We start from the raw sequence: 15,705 nt of genomic DNA, 5'->3' as shown, positions 1-15,705 counted from the left end.
GAACTAGTCAGTTCTGTCCATATAGCCACAGTATTTTTAGTGTGCCATTTTCTGTTGTGGGAACTTTGAGAATAAACAAGATCTAGGACCACTAGTTCCTTCTTCATCTAAGAGAAACAATATGGTCCCTATGGCCTGAGAACTCCTGATCTGAAGAAAGAGACATATTCCCTCCTTATTAATGTTCCCAGTATAGCTGAATAGGCATGGTACACCAAGTCCTTCCCAGACAGCAGGTCCTCCATCATTCTCACCAATTATCTTCTGGGCATTTGGAACCATAAATATGTTACAGAGTAAGTAAGCAATCTTGGTCCTTGGGACATGGTGTAGGGCATAGTAGAGAATTGTGAAAAAAGACAAGAGAGTGACATGTGGGAGGGGAATATTTGAGAAATCTGATCTCCCTAGATTAATCTCTGTTGAAATCTATCCTCTGTCTTACCACTTCCTCATTCCCTTCTGTTTTCCTGTTGAGTGAAATATATTCCTTCATTCAATTCTATGTGTGTGTGTTTTCCCCTTTGACCTTTGATCAAATCAGATGAAAGTGAAGTGTGATGTGGTTGCTTCTGAACCACTCTCTCAAGGCTAGATCTGTTTCATTTTATTCTCTCAAAGGTTCTCCAGAACCACAGGTTAGGGAGTCTTTTTTCTCTGCCAACATCTCAAGTCCCCACTGGCTTGGCTGCCCCCATTTTAAGGGACTACTGACTAGCATCCCAGTTCCACTTAATCACTTAACATCTGATTACCTTTTACAGAGGTATATTGACTTTAAAGTTATAGCAAGATCAAGCATTACCATATACCACCTATACTACTAAGTCTCTGGGTAGGGAGGGAATTAGGCTCACATATTAGCTAGTTTCCCACATAGCACTAGTTCCACCAAATTCAAGCCCAAAGCCAATGGTACCTTCTCCTAGACTGACACTTGTTCCTCAGTGTAGGTGATAAGCTGGCCTGGATTCCTGAACTTCTGGATCCCCATAGCTTGAGCTCCTGGATTGGAATGAAGACTCCACTCCCTGTACCTAGAACAGAAAAGAATTAACAAAGAGGCCAAAGACTCAGACATGTTTCTTGGGGCCACATATCCTCAGAGTTGGAGTAGGGGGAGGAGGGTATAAGGCCCTCCTCACTTTACTACATGTCTCACTAACTTTGAGTAAAGGAGTCACCACCATCTTCAGAAGTGTATTTATTAAAAAGCCTCCAGCAGATGCTGTCAAGCCAGTTAAAAGTTATCTATAATTTTGACCACACAACCAATGGAAAAGGCTACTCTAAACCATGTGCAGAATAGCCACACATGCTCCAGTACTTCTCCTGTATTCTTCAGTACTCTCCTGAAAGCAGGTCACTAGCATCTTCCTTGTGGATGATGCCATTTTAGCAAACTGATAGGGTCTGCACATGCACATGACGCCCATTAAAAGAGGTTTCCCATTCACCACAATCATTCCTTATAGTTGTATAGGCTTCTTGTTGCATGCTCTAAATATGTGAGATAGTTTTTCCCACCCTTCATTTTTCCTTTCCCTCTAATGTATTCCTTTTATTCTTCTTTTCTTTTCTTCTTTTAATATAAAAAAATAACAAAACCACTTCCAGTCCTGTCTTATTTAACTCCCTTTATGAATCAGATGATATTATACTTCTGAGGAGGAACTTGTATCCCTATGTCTTTAGAATGTAAACACTCCCTCCTTGTCTAATCCCTCCTGATTGCTTGTGCATATGTACCTTTTTATGTTTCTTTTGATTCCTGTGTTTCAATTTCAAAGTTTTTCTCAGCTTGGTCTTTTTATCAGGAATGCTTAGAAGTACTCTATTTTATGGAAGACTCATTCACCCTACTATAGGATTATACTTAGTTCTACTCAATAAGTTTATTCTTAGTTGTAAATATATACCTTTTGCCTTTCAGAATACATATTCCAAGTTCTCCACTGCTTTATGGTGGTAGCTGCTAAATATTGCGTGATGCTATGTCTTCTTGGTACTTGAATTCTTAGCTTCTTTTTTTTTTTTTTTTTTGGCAATTGGGGTTAAGTGACTTGCCCAGGGTCACACAGCTAGTAAGGGTCAAGTGTTTCCTCTGAGGTCAGATTTGAACTCATGTCCTCCTGACTTCAGGGCTGGTGCTATATCCATTGTGCCACTTAGCTGTCGCTTGAATTCTTTATTTATGGTTGCTTATGATATTTTTTCTTTGATCTGAAAGCTTTATATTTCAGCTCTGATGATCCTGGGAATTTTTTTCCCCTTTTTTCTTTCAGGAGGAGACCAGTGGATTCTTCCCTTTTCATTTTGCCTTCTGGTTCTCAGTAATCTAAGTTTTCTCTCATGATTTCTTGAAATATGATATTTAAGCACTTCTTTGGTAATGGCCTTTGGGTAGTTGTATGATTCTTAAATTACCTTTCCTCGATCTGTTCTCCAGGTAGGTTATTTTTGATACACAGCTACTTTGAATTTTTTTATTTTTTTTTAAATCTTTTGAGTTTGCTTTAATATTTCTTGTTGTCTCATGGAGTAATTAGCTTCTGTTTACTCCATCCAAATTTTCAAGCAGTCTGTTGCTTGGGTTTGTTTTATACTTCTTGTGCTAATATGTTGATTTTTCTTCCAGTTTAGAATTGGAAGAAAGAGTAGGGTTTAAGTGATAAGGATAGAATAGCTATGTGTCTTCTGAAGGCAGAATGATAGAGACAAGAGACAAAGCCAGGCCTAAGGGTGAGGTTGATGGGAGTAGAGTGAATTCACCCAGGAGAGACTGCCAGTCTCTGTGGTCAAATTAGGGTTACTTTAAGATCAGGTTGCTGAACTATTTAGTTCAACAATTTTAAGTTTGTTAACTTTTCTTCTCTCTGAGTCTTTGTTCCTTAGCTATAAAATAAAGTCATTGAATTAGATTTCCTTTTTAGTTCTAGATTCCAAAAGATTTTCCGTTAGGGGAATTTGATCATAGTCATTTGAGGATGCTTGAGATCCAGAGGGGCTGGGCAGAGCTGGACAGATAGACTCTAAGCTCTTCCATCTTAAGAGAAAGCCTCGATTCCCTCTCAGCCTTGCAGCTGTGACCACAGACTGTTGACAGTTGGCAGGGTTCTCACAAGCAAGTGATTATATCTTGTTTCTCCTTCCCCAAGGCCTTCTCTTTTCCCCCTTTAGTATGGTGGCTCTAGCATGTGGTCCTATTTGGGTAACCTGGTGAACTTCCTAGCTCCCAAGGGAGGGGTCAAAGGCATGACTCAAAGCCTTCCCTGGTAACACCAAGGGCATCTCCTAGTTTTCAAGAACATAATTCATAAGCTGGCATATCTCCTTTGGTCCTTAGCATATCATCTGGAAGTCACGTAGCTTGTGAATTTCCTTGTTATCCTCTGGGCTCCACAGTGATGAAGTTACCACTCTCTGGACAAATCAAGAGCTTTATAACACACTTTCCTCCAAACAACCTTGTGAGGTAGGGATACAAGAATCATTAACCCTGTTTTACAGATGAGAGAAATGAGCCTCAGAGAAGTAAAGTGACTTGTTCAAGGTGATCTGGGGAGTAATGAGAAAAGCTGGGATTTTAGCTTACCAGGTCTGTTGGGCAGGTCTGCCACATCCAGAAATCTTTCCACTATAATGTGCTGCCTTTATGAACTGAATTACAGTTACAAAAATGCAATCATTGAGTAATGTGGCCCAGACCACTTCTAGTCCTTGAAGCCAAGACAGCCTATTAAACTTGAGGAAGAAATTTATTGATCACCCCCATTCCTAGCAGCTGGAGCTATGACCTTAGGGCTCCCTTATGATGGCTAGGCCATAGGAACAGCAGCAATCTTTATAAAAACGGAAACCTTTCTCTCTCCCTGCCCCTTCCCTATGATACACATAGTTCTCATACCAGATAGCTTCTTGCTACACAATCCTCTGTCCTACCCCTAAAAGTCACTTGCCCACTAATCCCTGCTACAATACCATGACATCTCTAGTACCACACATTGCATCAAACCCTAAGGTATGTTTTTCCAGCAATACATTTTGTGGTCAGACTTTCTCCCTTTGTGACCCAACTTTCCTTAGTTTAGAGAGGAAGAATGATATCAGGGAAAAGGCACTCAGTGCTGTGTCAGGAGATTTGGCTTCAAGTGCCTCCTTTGATACATACTAACAGATTATTTCATGTCTCTGGGACTCAGTTTCCTCTTCTGTAAAATCTGGATAATACTAGTCCTATTTACCTGATCAGATTGCTGTGACAAATACATGTTATCAACTTTAAAGTATTAATTATATATGTCTTTGGTCTAAAGCTCTGGAATTTCATCCACACGGAAGCTGCCAGCATGGAATCTCTTTCCACTTTTGCAGATGCAACTCTTCCATTACTTGTTTTGGAGAGTTGTCTGGGGCATTGAGTTCATTGACTGTCCCATGTTCACACAGCTAGGGATTCTTTTCAGGCATAGATTGGGCTAGATATCTGCTAAAGTCCCTTGCAATTACAAAATACTGAGATTAAATGTGCTAGAGGCAGGGCTAGAACCCAGGTCTTCCTAACTCCAAAGCCAGCCTTCTATCCACTATGATGCATTATCACCCAGGAGCTCTATAAATATAAGTTGCGACTATCACTTAGTGAGATGATGTATGTTAAGCATTTTGGAATCCTTAAGGCACTATACAAATGTAAGCTATTATGAATCTGCATCGGCTTATTTCCCTTCCATTCCCTAGCAAATCTTTCTCTTTTCTTCTCTAGCCCTGTCCACTACTCCCCAAGTGTCCAGTCCATTCTGGCCTAGTCCCAGCTAACCAGTAGTCCCTGAAATGTTAGCTGGGCTTAGGGAAAAGTGGTGGTGGTCCAGGAGAGAGAACTAGTCCCATGGATTCCCAATGCCCCAAGGTGTGTTTTCAGGCTTTATATTCTGTTGTCTCACCTTAGTCCTCTCTTGCCAGTTTAACCCCAACATCGTTGTCAAAAGTATAACCTGGGGTCAGATGTCTTCAGTGATCTCAGTCAGTCAAGAAGCATTTATTAAATGTGCTAAGCACTGGGGATACAAAAAAAGGGCAAAAACCAACATCTGCCCTCAAAGAGTTTACAGTTTAATGGAGGAGATGTCATGCAAATCATGTACAAGCTATGGACAAGAAAAATAGGGGAGGGAAGGCACCAGCATAAGGGGTATTGGGAAGGGTTCCTGGAGGAAGATGGGACTTTTTCTGTGACTTGAAGGAAGGCAGGGAAATTAAGAGCTGATGATGAGGAGGGAGAGCATTGCAGGCATGGAGTGAAGAGCACTGAAAATGCATGGAGTCGGGAAATCTTTGGGGGAATCACTTACATTGCACAGCCCTGGTCAGTCATAAGACATAAAAGTCAAAGAGACCTTCCAAGTCATCTTATTCTGCTTCCTCATTTTAAAGATGAAGGAAGTTAGGCCTTGAGGATGAGAGCCAGGACTAGAATTCAGATCCTCTTAAAAACAAATTCAAGGCTTTCCCCCATATACCATGCCACTTCTTTTCTCAAATTTTCTGAGAACATTATCAAGAGGGTTTCCAGAACCATGTCACCCTTTAATATTCTAAAAATAGGCTCCCACTTGAAGTGACCGCCAGATTCCCACATTCACCTCACAGCTTATAGGCCAACACCATTTTGGTTCTAATTGTGGTTCCCATTCACCTCCCACTCCACTTTCCATTGGGTTTACTCAGCACAACTAAATTCTTCTTCAGTTTAATTATTTAAAAAATTGTAAACCCAAGTAACTTTATAGAAAAAAGAATGTATTGAATATTAAGTCCTAACTATTTATATCTCTCAAATTTCTTGTATACTTTCCAGTGTCAAAAACCAGGATGAGTCACAGTCACATAAGCCAAGAGATTTTACTCGATTAAATAAGAGGAAACAGAGGCAGATAGCTCTGAGTACTGCTTCAATTTGACAGGGAGCAACTTTACATTTAAAGGAAGAAATGATTGAGCAATAGTGGAAAAAATGCCAAGAATGTTATAACATTTTGTGTTTTTTTTTGTTTATATTCTCACACTGTGATATCCATGTTTTATATTCTTAAATATTTTGCCTTATAAGCATTCTTATGATTTCATAAAAACGTGCTTGTCCTATCCATTGTAATTATCAAAATGGCTCCAAGATGGAATCAGTCCTGTTCTTCCTTTTCAATGGACTCTTGCAGAATTGGAAGGCACCTTTGAGACCACCTGGTTCAGCTCCGTAATTTTACGGATCAGGAAACAAATCCAGGAGAAGTGATGCTCCTGAGGTTACACAGCTAATATGTAGCCAAAATGGGATTCAGGTCCAGCTCTCCCAAGTCTCCATTCAGTGCCCACAGCATGATTCCCCCCCCCCCCCCGCCTCAATTGTATACAGTACATTTGCATTTTTTTGTGTCCGGTTATTTTGAGACTTTATTTCACTGCATTTCCATGCATACTTAGAGATTTCAGGCTTGCCCTTTTCACATCTGTACAAAATCCTATGGAGTTACTACACTCATTTTACCAGTGGAGGTGAGAAGGGACAGAATTCTAGGCATAGGGACCAGCAAGTACACAGGCAAGGAGAGATGGGGACAGAAGATTGGGTATGAGATGGGAGTAAGGTATACAAAGACTGGAAAGAAGAATTTTAAGTGCTACAACAAAGGGGTTTATATTTGAGCTTAGAGTTAATAGGGAGCCACTAGGGTTGATTGAGTAGGACAGGGCCATGGTTGGACGTGTGCTTTAGGAATCACTTTGGCAGTTGAGTGGGGGATAGATCAAAGTGGGGAGAACCTTTGGGCACAGTGATTCATTAGGGGGCGATTGCAAAAGATCCTGGTGAGAGGTAATGAGAGCCTGAAGTAGTGAAGTGGCTATTTGAATAGAGAGAAGGGAATATGTTGGAGGGATGTTGTGGAAGTAGGAATGATAAGGTTTGGCCATTGATTGGACATGAGGGGTAAGTGAGAAGGAGGATTAGATGTTTTGAAGTTGGCAATTAGAGGTATGGTTAAACTCAGGTCTTCCCGACTCTGAAGCCAGTTATCTACTCATTGCCCCTTGCTGCCACTCTGAATAAATATAATTCTATTTTATTTTGCTGGATTAACAAGTGTACAATGGTATATTAAGGCTGTTGTAATTTGAATTTTTTTCTTTGTTAGAGTATATTTTTCCCTAAGGTCATCCATTGTTTGTTAATTCCTCTGGTGGAAGTTATCAGCTCATCTTTGTTGACTGCTTCTTAAAGGTACCTCGAAACTGATTGGGGGGTATTTATATCAAGCCTTTCTAATCTTGGATCAGTTAGCTTTCATCAGTTATATTGGTCACATCCATGGTTTCCTATTCTTCTATTTTTCTTTCAAGATTTATTTCTAATGGTTCTTTGTGCAAAAGCTTTTCAGATTTTTTTTGATCTTCTGATATATGCATCTTATACCTGGTTATTTTCTCTATTTCCTCAAGAACAAGAAACTTACTTTACATCTGCCTCCTGGTTTCCTTCAAGTCTCAGCTCAAGTCACACCTTTTGCAAAAAAGCCTAGAGCCTTCCTTCTGAGACTATCCCCAATTTATTCTCTTTGTCTATCTCTGTTGCTCTCACTTTATCTGTTTTTTTCTCTCTCTCTGTTTGAAATCTTGGTTGTATGTAGTTGTTTTCATGTTGTTTCCTCCATTAGAATGCAAGCTAATCGAGGTCATGGACTATTTTTGCTTTTCTTTGAGTCCCAGTGACTGGCATGTAGTAGGTGCTTAATAAACCCTTGTTGATTTGATTATCCAGGGTTTATGACTCTTTGTAATGTGAGGCATGAAAACAATCGAATTTTAACTAAATGTCTCTTCCCCGGAGTTTGGGCTTGGGAGACTCCCTATCTTCTGCATGGTAGAGGAGAAGGAAGAAGAGAAGGAGAAGAGCAGTTGGGAGAAGGGGAAAAGGAAGAAGGAAGAGAAAGTGCTCCTAACAAGATGACATCCCTGTGGAAAGAGATGTTTGGAATATTTAGAATGTTTAGATGCTTAGAAGCCTCTAATCTCCCCAGTATCTGTTGCCTAGCAGCTGAAAGTAGGGAAGAGACCAAGATTATGGAATTCTTTCTACATCCATACCTCCCTCTCCATTGCCCCACATTCCGACCACATTTTCCTTTCCTCAATTGACCTCCTGAAGTACCACTCTGTAGCTTTCTTCCCTTGGCCTTCCCCTCTCCTTGTCTCTTACCTTCTTCTGTGTTGTGCTCTTGGGTCCTGTGGCCTATGGGATAGATGGAGAGAATTATAAAGAAGTGGGAGAACCAGAGAAAAATGACTTTGTCCTCTGTGTGGGGAGCTAGACTTTCGTTTCATGTTGAGGACCATGCCACATGGTGCCACGTGGGAATTCCCCAGTCAAGGAATCATCACATTGGAATCTCCCTGTGGCTGAAGAATAGGGGCTCCTCAAGGCCTAGAGCAGTCTCCCCTCCAGGCCAGGATGCAGTTGTCTCTTTTCCATTGCACAGTAGGAATGGTCAGTGACTGGTGGTCCTCTGCTTTTGGTTTTTTCCCCAGTGTCCAGCAGAGGGTTCCATATGGCTGACTGCCCCCTGCCCTCTCAGCAAAAAAGTATGCCTGGAATATTGGCCTCGAAGCGTCCTCAGACCTTGGACTGCTGCTGGAAACAACACTTCTTTCTTACTTTTGTTCTTCCCTCCCTGTTCCCACCTTTGTCCTTGTTCCTACCCCATGCATCTTTTTTCCTCCATATGATGAAGGCCACAGTTGAGATCAGGACCAGGATGGTAGTGGCTGAGATCCGTAGAGACAGTTTCCAGGACTTTCCTCTGGTAACTTTCCTGGGTGCTGCAGGGAAGGCAGAGGCAATAAACACAAAAATGGGCAGGGTGTCCTTGATGGGTCTGTCTCCTACGGGAATTTGCAGGCATTCTACCCTATGAGCCGCTTCCCTTTCCATAGCAAATCTGAGACCGTTAAAAAGGTTTTTTCCCCCCAACCATCCCAACATTTTCAAAAGGGAATGGGGGTTCACTTGCATGCTATTTGTGTAATTTGAAATTCAAGCTTGGTGAATTGCATAAGACTTCTCATTGGCAGAGAAAAGAATTATTCAGTACTGCTTCCCTGTTTGAGGGGTGGAGCTAGCATGAGAGCTTGGGGAAGGAGAGATCTAGCTTCCTGTTTCAAGAGAGGACACACATGTTTCCAGACCACCTTTGGGAGAAAACCCAGAGATTGGGAAAAAAGACTTTGGGAAGTAGCAGACAAGTAGAGAAGTCAGGACCTTAACCTGTCTCTGATTTTCTAGCTTGCTTCCCTAGAGACTTAGGGGGATTTCCTCTTGGGTGATATTGGAGGCATTATGGGTTGAGCTGAAATATTTTGCTCACAGTGGGAGTACTCAGTCATTCTGTTTTGTCTGATATATTCTAAGCTGAGTAACCTCTTTGAGCTTATAGGCTTAGCTAAATGGGTTTGTTCATTCACTATTTATGATGATTTTTTTTTTTTTGCAATTAGCATGTACTTGGAAGGAATCAGTCTTTGGATATAATTAGCACCCTTTTCTAGCTTAGGGATAGTGATTAGGAAAATTACTGGAACCTAAAAATCATTTCCTCTAGTCTAGTGATATATAGGGAGGCAGGTAGATATAAAAGGTCTATTGCCCTCTTTCTGAGGAGAGCAGAGTGGCTAGCCTCATGGCCCCTTCTCTTGGACCTCTCAGACAGGAATCAAAGTCTCCTTTGGAGAGGGGTGGGCAAGATTTCAAAATTATCTCTTCATGATTTCCTATGAGCTGCTTTTAGGCCAACCTATGTGGAGATGCATAATCTACATGGGCCCCCTCCCTGCCCCCACATACTTCCCATTTTCCAGACCTTTCATAGTAAGCCTTCAGGCTCACTGCACACCTCCAAGAAGTCAGTCACCTGGGTATATGGCAGGCGTCCCTAGCTGATGGTGCTCCACAACACAGGCATAACCCTCTTCAGGATCCCTTAGCTGGAGCTCCACAATGACTTGGAGGTAGAAGGTGGCATCAGCATTGGGTAGGGTACCACTGGAGCTCTCTTTTCACCATATGCACATTTGCCCATTCTTTTCCCAGTGTAGCAGGATGGGATGGGGGTAGAAATCCCTGGCTGTGCAGAAGAGGGTGATCCTGCCATCTGGGGCATCCTGGCGAAACACAGTCACGTCAGGGGCCTCTAGGAGCAAATGAAGAGAAAGGTTGCCATTTTGAAAGATCAGTGGACACCTACTCTTTTCCTATTACTTCTAGCATCCAATAGAAAATCTTTTGTTTGACCTTTGGAGACCTTCACAGTAAAACACCTTTGCATCTTTCCAGCCTTCTTACATTGGGCATAGAGAGATAAAAATGGCATGATGTCTGCCCTCAAAGACCTTACATTTTCCTGGGAAGGTTAGAGGCACAGGCGAATAAGACACAGATATAGATGAATAAGTATAATGTAATGAAAGATGTGACAGGAGCAAGGAAGAAGCCAAAGTGCTCTCGGAACTTTTGAGGAGGGAAACATCTTCACATTAGGAGAATCTTCACAGAGAAGGGGCCATCTCAGCTTGAAAAAAGACAAAGATTCTGAAGGGCGTAGATGAGGAAGGAGTTCATTCTAGGAAGGCAGGATGGGATGTGTGGAAAACAGAAAGTGAAAGATAACTGCTTTCGATGAATCAGTTTCTGTGTCGTCACATTTCATTGCCTATGGCTGGACATATTTTCCTTAGGGATGAAAAGACTGAGCTCAGTTGTGGAGGGTCTAGGCACATATCATTGCTCAGCTCTTCTCTGCTTCTGGGGTTCAGGACAGCAGAGCACCTGATTGCAAATTCAAATGCAGATACTAGGGAATCTGAATGTAACTTGTGGCACAAAGCCAAGTGCATGGAACTTTCCTCATGCAGGGAGACTGATCATTCAATGATCCACTTCTGGGTGAGGGGCAAAGTTATCAAGAGCTTGGAAGAAGAGGGAGAGTGAGATCTGGGTCTTCCGACTTCCAGCACAGATAGGGAAGACATGAGGATCCAGAGTCTCTTCAGGTAGAGGTCCTTTAAGAGAAAGACTCTAGCAAGAAGTTGACACAAGAGGAGCTGACAGTCTCCATCACATTCCTATCCCCAGCTTGCTGCATTTGAGACTTTGGGGGACTTCCCCTTGGGTGGGATCTGGGACCCTCTGTCTCAGTTGAGCTGAGATTTCTCACTCCCAAAGGCAGAGTTCATTTACTCTGTGAATTATCTGGTATATATTCTCATCTGTATATATCTTCCTTCAGTACCCAGAAGACAGCCTGGAACTTTTAGCTTTATCTCTCATAGCTCTAAGCCAGAAGACCAGGATCTCTCTTCTCTCAAGCTCAACAACTCTACTTTCCCCTCACCCCCACCAAATAGAGTATTGAATAGTCATTCTCCACTGTGAGGAAAGTAGTATATAAGTGGGCTTTGAGGCTCTAAACATACATATGAGCTCTGGATTGCCTTTCCTAGAGGATCAAAAGCCAGGACCACACAGAAGAAAGCAGGAAGGAATCACCAAACTACTAGAGTTGAGTTGTTGCATGGTCTTGAGTTCAAATCTCACCTCAGCTACTTACTAGCTCTGTGACCCTGGTCAAGTCACTGAACACAGTTTGCCTCAGTTTCCTCATCTGTAAAATGAGCTGGAGGAGGAAAGGGTAAACCATTCCCAGTATCTGTGCCAAGAAAACCCCAAATGCAGTCGTGAAGAGTTGAACGTGACTGAAACGACTTAGCAACAATCTTGGAAGGAACCTTGCTGTTCATACTCTCCTGCTAAGTGAACCTGTGATCTGCACAAAAGATTGGCTGGTTTGACAATTGTACATCCTTGTGATAGCAGCGCTATCATTGTAAATACATTGTCTTCTTAGAGCAAGTTCAGTATAGATAGTTTGGAAACTCACAGGCTGAGTGTATCCAGCTGTATTCTGTTCTCCTATTGATTGTCAATAAGAGTCATGACTACTCTCAACTGCAAGATTGTGATTCCACATGAGAAGAGGAGTCTGGGGTCTGGGGACTTACCATTCTCCTTTAGGGGAAAAAGGTCCAGGACAATCTTTAGAAATTTCAGGCATTCTTCTATGAGTAGCCTGTCCCATTGGACGCTCTCCTCCAAATACTTGCAGAAGCATGTGACCTCTGGCTTCTTGGTCACCCATCCTTCACTCTGCTCATCCAATTGGCAGACAGTGTCACCATTGAAAGCAACCCACATTTGGCTGTCCACTTGGGTGTCTCCATCCAGTTCACAGAAAACTGTGACCTGGGTTGTTTGAATCTCTGTTGAGGAAAGGAAGGAGAAGGACTGGATCTTTCGGGGTGGGGGAAGTGTTCTGAGGGGGCCTGGATGGGGACATTTTGATCATTTACTAGAACACTCAGGCCCTTGGGCCAACCTCCTAGGAATAGGTCTTGGAATCTTTAGGGGAGGAAGGTAGAAAAGGTGGGAAAGAGTGAAGGAGGGAAGGACAAGGCCCTGAGGGAGGAAATTCACCCCAGGTCTCATTGTAAGAGACTACCCAGTTGGCACAGAAATGCCGCAGATCATCCTCCGCACCTTGTTGCAGCTGCTGGTGCAATTTCTCCATCAGCTTGTTCTTCAGAGGTGGGCAGGCCTAACCTAGTTTGATTAGCAGCTCCTTGCTCTGGGTATCACAGGAGAACAAAAGCTGGCTGCCCACCCTCACATTGAAGATGATGTCTGGAAGGTCATCGGTTATGGCCAACCCAGTGAACTGGGTCTCCAGGGTGTGGAGGGCTGAATGGCAGAGAGGGTGACTGTTGCATCTAGACATGCTCTCCCACCATCCCCTTTTCATTTCCTGATGGCAAGTATAGCTAGGGCAGAGTAAAGTGGGCAGTCGCTCCAGGGAACAGTCCCGAAAGGCGTAACGTGTGGTTTTTCAGTTATACATACTGCTTCCTCTTACTGACCCTATTCCCAGAGGAAAACCCTAGTAGGAAGGCATGCAGAGGAAGACATAGGGAAGCTTGGAAGAGGGTTTTGATGGACTATTCTCAAAACCCTTCCATAGTATGTAAGGTCTCTATGGTTGAAGTGAAAAACCTTCCTCTAATGACTACTCCTGGACTGAAAGTATCCCCTTGTAGCCTAAACAGAGTACTAATGAGAGTGATAAGTTACTATTATAGAGCAGAGAGGCATGGGGAATAGTGAATAGAGTCTGTGGATTCAGGAAGATGTGGGTTCAGGTTTTGCCTTTAATATATACTGGCGTGTGATCTTGAGCAAGCTACTTAAGCTCTCCATTTTCTAGTCTGGATAGCTCTTGAAGACAGCTAATTACAGACAAATTGTCACTTCACATCAACAGAGTGTGCTCCCAAACTGGGAGTTTCCTATACTGATTAAATTATAGGTTAAAATCAAAGCAAAAAAGTTTCAAAATACTACAGAAGGCACACACAAAGTAATTTGCATGCATGAACTAGTTTGAAAATCAAAATGTAATTGATAGACAGAATGTTGGACTTGAACCAGGATTGGAATCCCTCCTTTCCCCCTCACTACTTTTGTGACCATGGGCAAACCAGTTAAGCTCTGAGCCTCAGTTTTCTCATCTATAAAATGGGGATAACAATACTTTCGCTACATACCACATAGGATTTAGAGCTAGAAGGGACCTTGGCGATTACCTAGTCTAACCTTTTTATTTTATAGAAGAGGAAGTTGAGGTGCAGTGAGGATGAGTAATTTGCCTAAGGTCACATAGCTTTAATGTCAGAGCTAGGATTCAAACCCAACTACTCTGACTCCAAATCCAGTGGTCCCCACCCAACTATGCCATCTTGGACGCTAGGTGGTGCCATAGTGCATAGAACACCAGGCGTGGAGTCAGGCAGACTCACTTTCCTGAGTTCAAATCCAGTCACGGACACTTACTAGCTGTGTGACCCTGGGCAAGTCACTTCACCCTGTTTGCCTCAGTTTCCTCATTTGTAAAATGATCTGGAGAAGGAAATGGCAAACCACTCCAGTATCTTTTTCAAGAAAACTCTAGATGTGATCATGAAGAGTCTGGAGGACTGAAATGATTCAACAGTTACAACAACAATGTTATCTTGACTATCAGGTGTGAGAAAAAGCTCTTTGTAAACTTCAAAAATGGAAGTTATGGTGATCTGAACTGATGAAGGGTCAAGGGAAAATATATGGTAGAATCTGGGACTTTTAGGAAACTCTGAGGGAAGAAAGTGGCCATCATATTGGATTTAGAATAAAATACTGTGGGTTCAAATCCTGGCTCTTCCACTGACTACCTCAATGACTCTGGGCAAGTCAGTCTCTGGGATTCTGTTTTCTACTATGTAAAATAAAAGGGAAGAACTAGATGACTTTTCAGATTTCTTCCATCTTGGAAGCTATGATCCCATGAAATTCTGAGAGGGTCATTAGTAAGAGGAGGCTCCATTGAGGTTGTGTGGTATCAAGAGCTAGACTTGGAGTAAGGAAGACCTGCTGCAGACACTTACTGTGTGACCCTAAGCAAGTCACTTGGCATTTCTGGGCTTCCTGGGCTTCTCATGAGAGTACTAGATTTGGTGACTTATAAAGTACTTTCTGATTCTAAAACTATGACTGTATGATCTTAGGAGGAACAGGGACACTCTCCTGAATTCTTACTCTGGGATATGTGTCAAGATGAGGAGAATCTGAGGGCAGCTAGGTGGCACAGTAGATAGAGCTCTGGCCTTGGAGTCAGGAGGACCTGAGTTCAAATCTGGCCTCAGATACATGACACTTACTATCTGTGTGACCCTGGGCAAGTCACTTATCCCTGATTGCCTCATCAAAAAGGAAAAAAATGAGGAGAACTCAATCGAGGAATTATCCTTATTGCAAGAATGTCCTCCAGTCGGTGGTCATGTCACTTGGAGGAGATCAGATTTTTCACAGACATGGACCTGATTGAGGTTAGAGCTGCAGCTAGGAAGTCTTGGGCTGGAGGGCTCCATTGGAGGGTGGAGTGGTGTATATAGCCACAGAGCAGAGGCCAATCAGACCTGGGCCTTATGGCTGGGGGTATTTGTGTTGCATGGTAGTAAGGACTGGCTGGGAATTTTGAGAAAATGTGTGGGAACAGTAGTTTCTATGGAGAGGAAGTACCCTTCCCCCCCCGCCCCCACAACCCACCCAAGGTCAGTGCCCTGGTACAAGGTCCTATTCCACCTGCCCTAGTTACAGCACTGAGACTCAGAGAGAACGACCTTCCAAAACTATCAAAGGAGCTATGAGAAATAGCTCTGTCGGGTTCTTGAGAGAAGCAGGAGGGAAAACTGGGGAATAGAACTAAGGTAGAATTTGTGTGTTAGCTTGAAAAAAGCTTTAATGAGGTCTGGGCTTATAATTATCCCCTTGCACATAATGTGTGAGCCAAACTGTCCACATCCTATAGGAAAATAAATTTTATAGAAGCAGTGGAGAGAGAGAGAAATGAAGAGGCAGAAAGTAAGAAAAAGAGAGAGAAAAAGAGAAAGTAATAAGAAAGAGAGAGAGAAAGAGCAAGAAAAAGAGAAAGAGAAAAAAGAGACACATAGAGAAAGAGAGAGAGAGAGAAAAAGAGAGAGGAGAGAGAGAGAGAGAGAGAGAGAGAGAGAGAG

General features: G+C 42.6%; 1 pseudogene; it reads right to left on the bottom strand.

Moving 5' to 3' along the window:
- Positions 1-7,861: 7,861 nt before the first annotated feature.
- Positions 7,862-15,705, bottom strand: part of LOC114026263 — an 8,792-nt pseudogene continuing 948 nt past the window's right edge.

The sequence above is a fragment of the Vombatus ursinus genome, unplaced genomic scaffold, assembly GCF_900497805.2.
Source record: "Vombatus ursinus unplaced genomic scaffold, bare-nosed wombat genome assembly UNPS02014837.1, whole genome shotgun sequence".
NCBI lineage: Eukaryota > Metazoa > Chordata > Mammalia > Diprotodontia > Vombatidae > Vombatus > Vombatus ursinus.
This window is presented reverse-complemented; position numbering and strand designations above follow the sequence as displayed.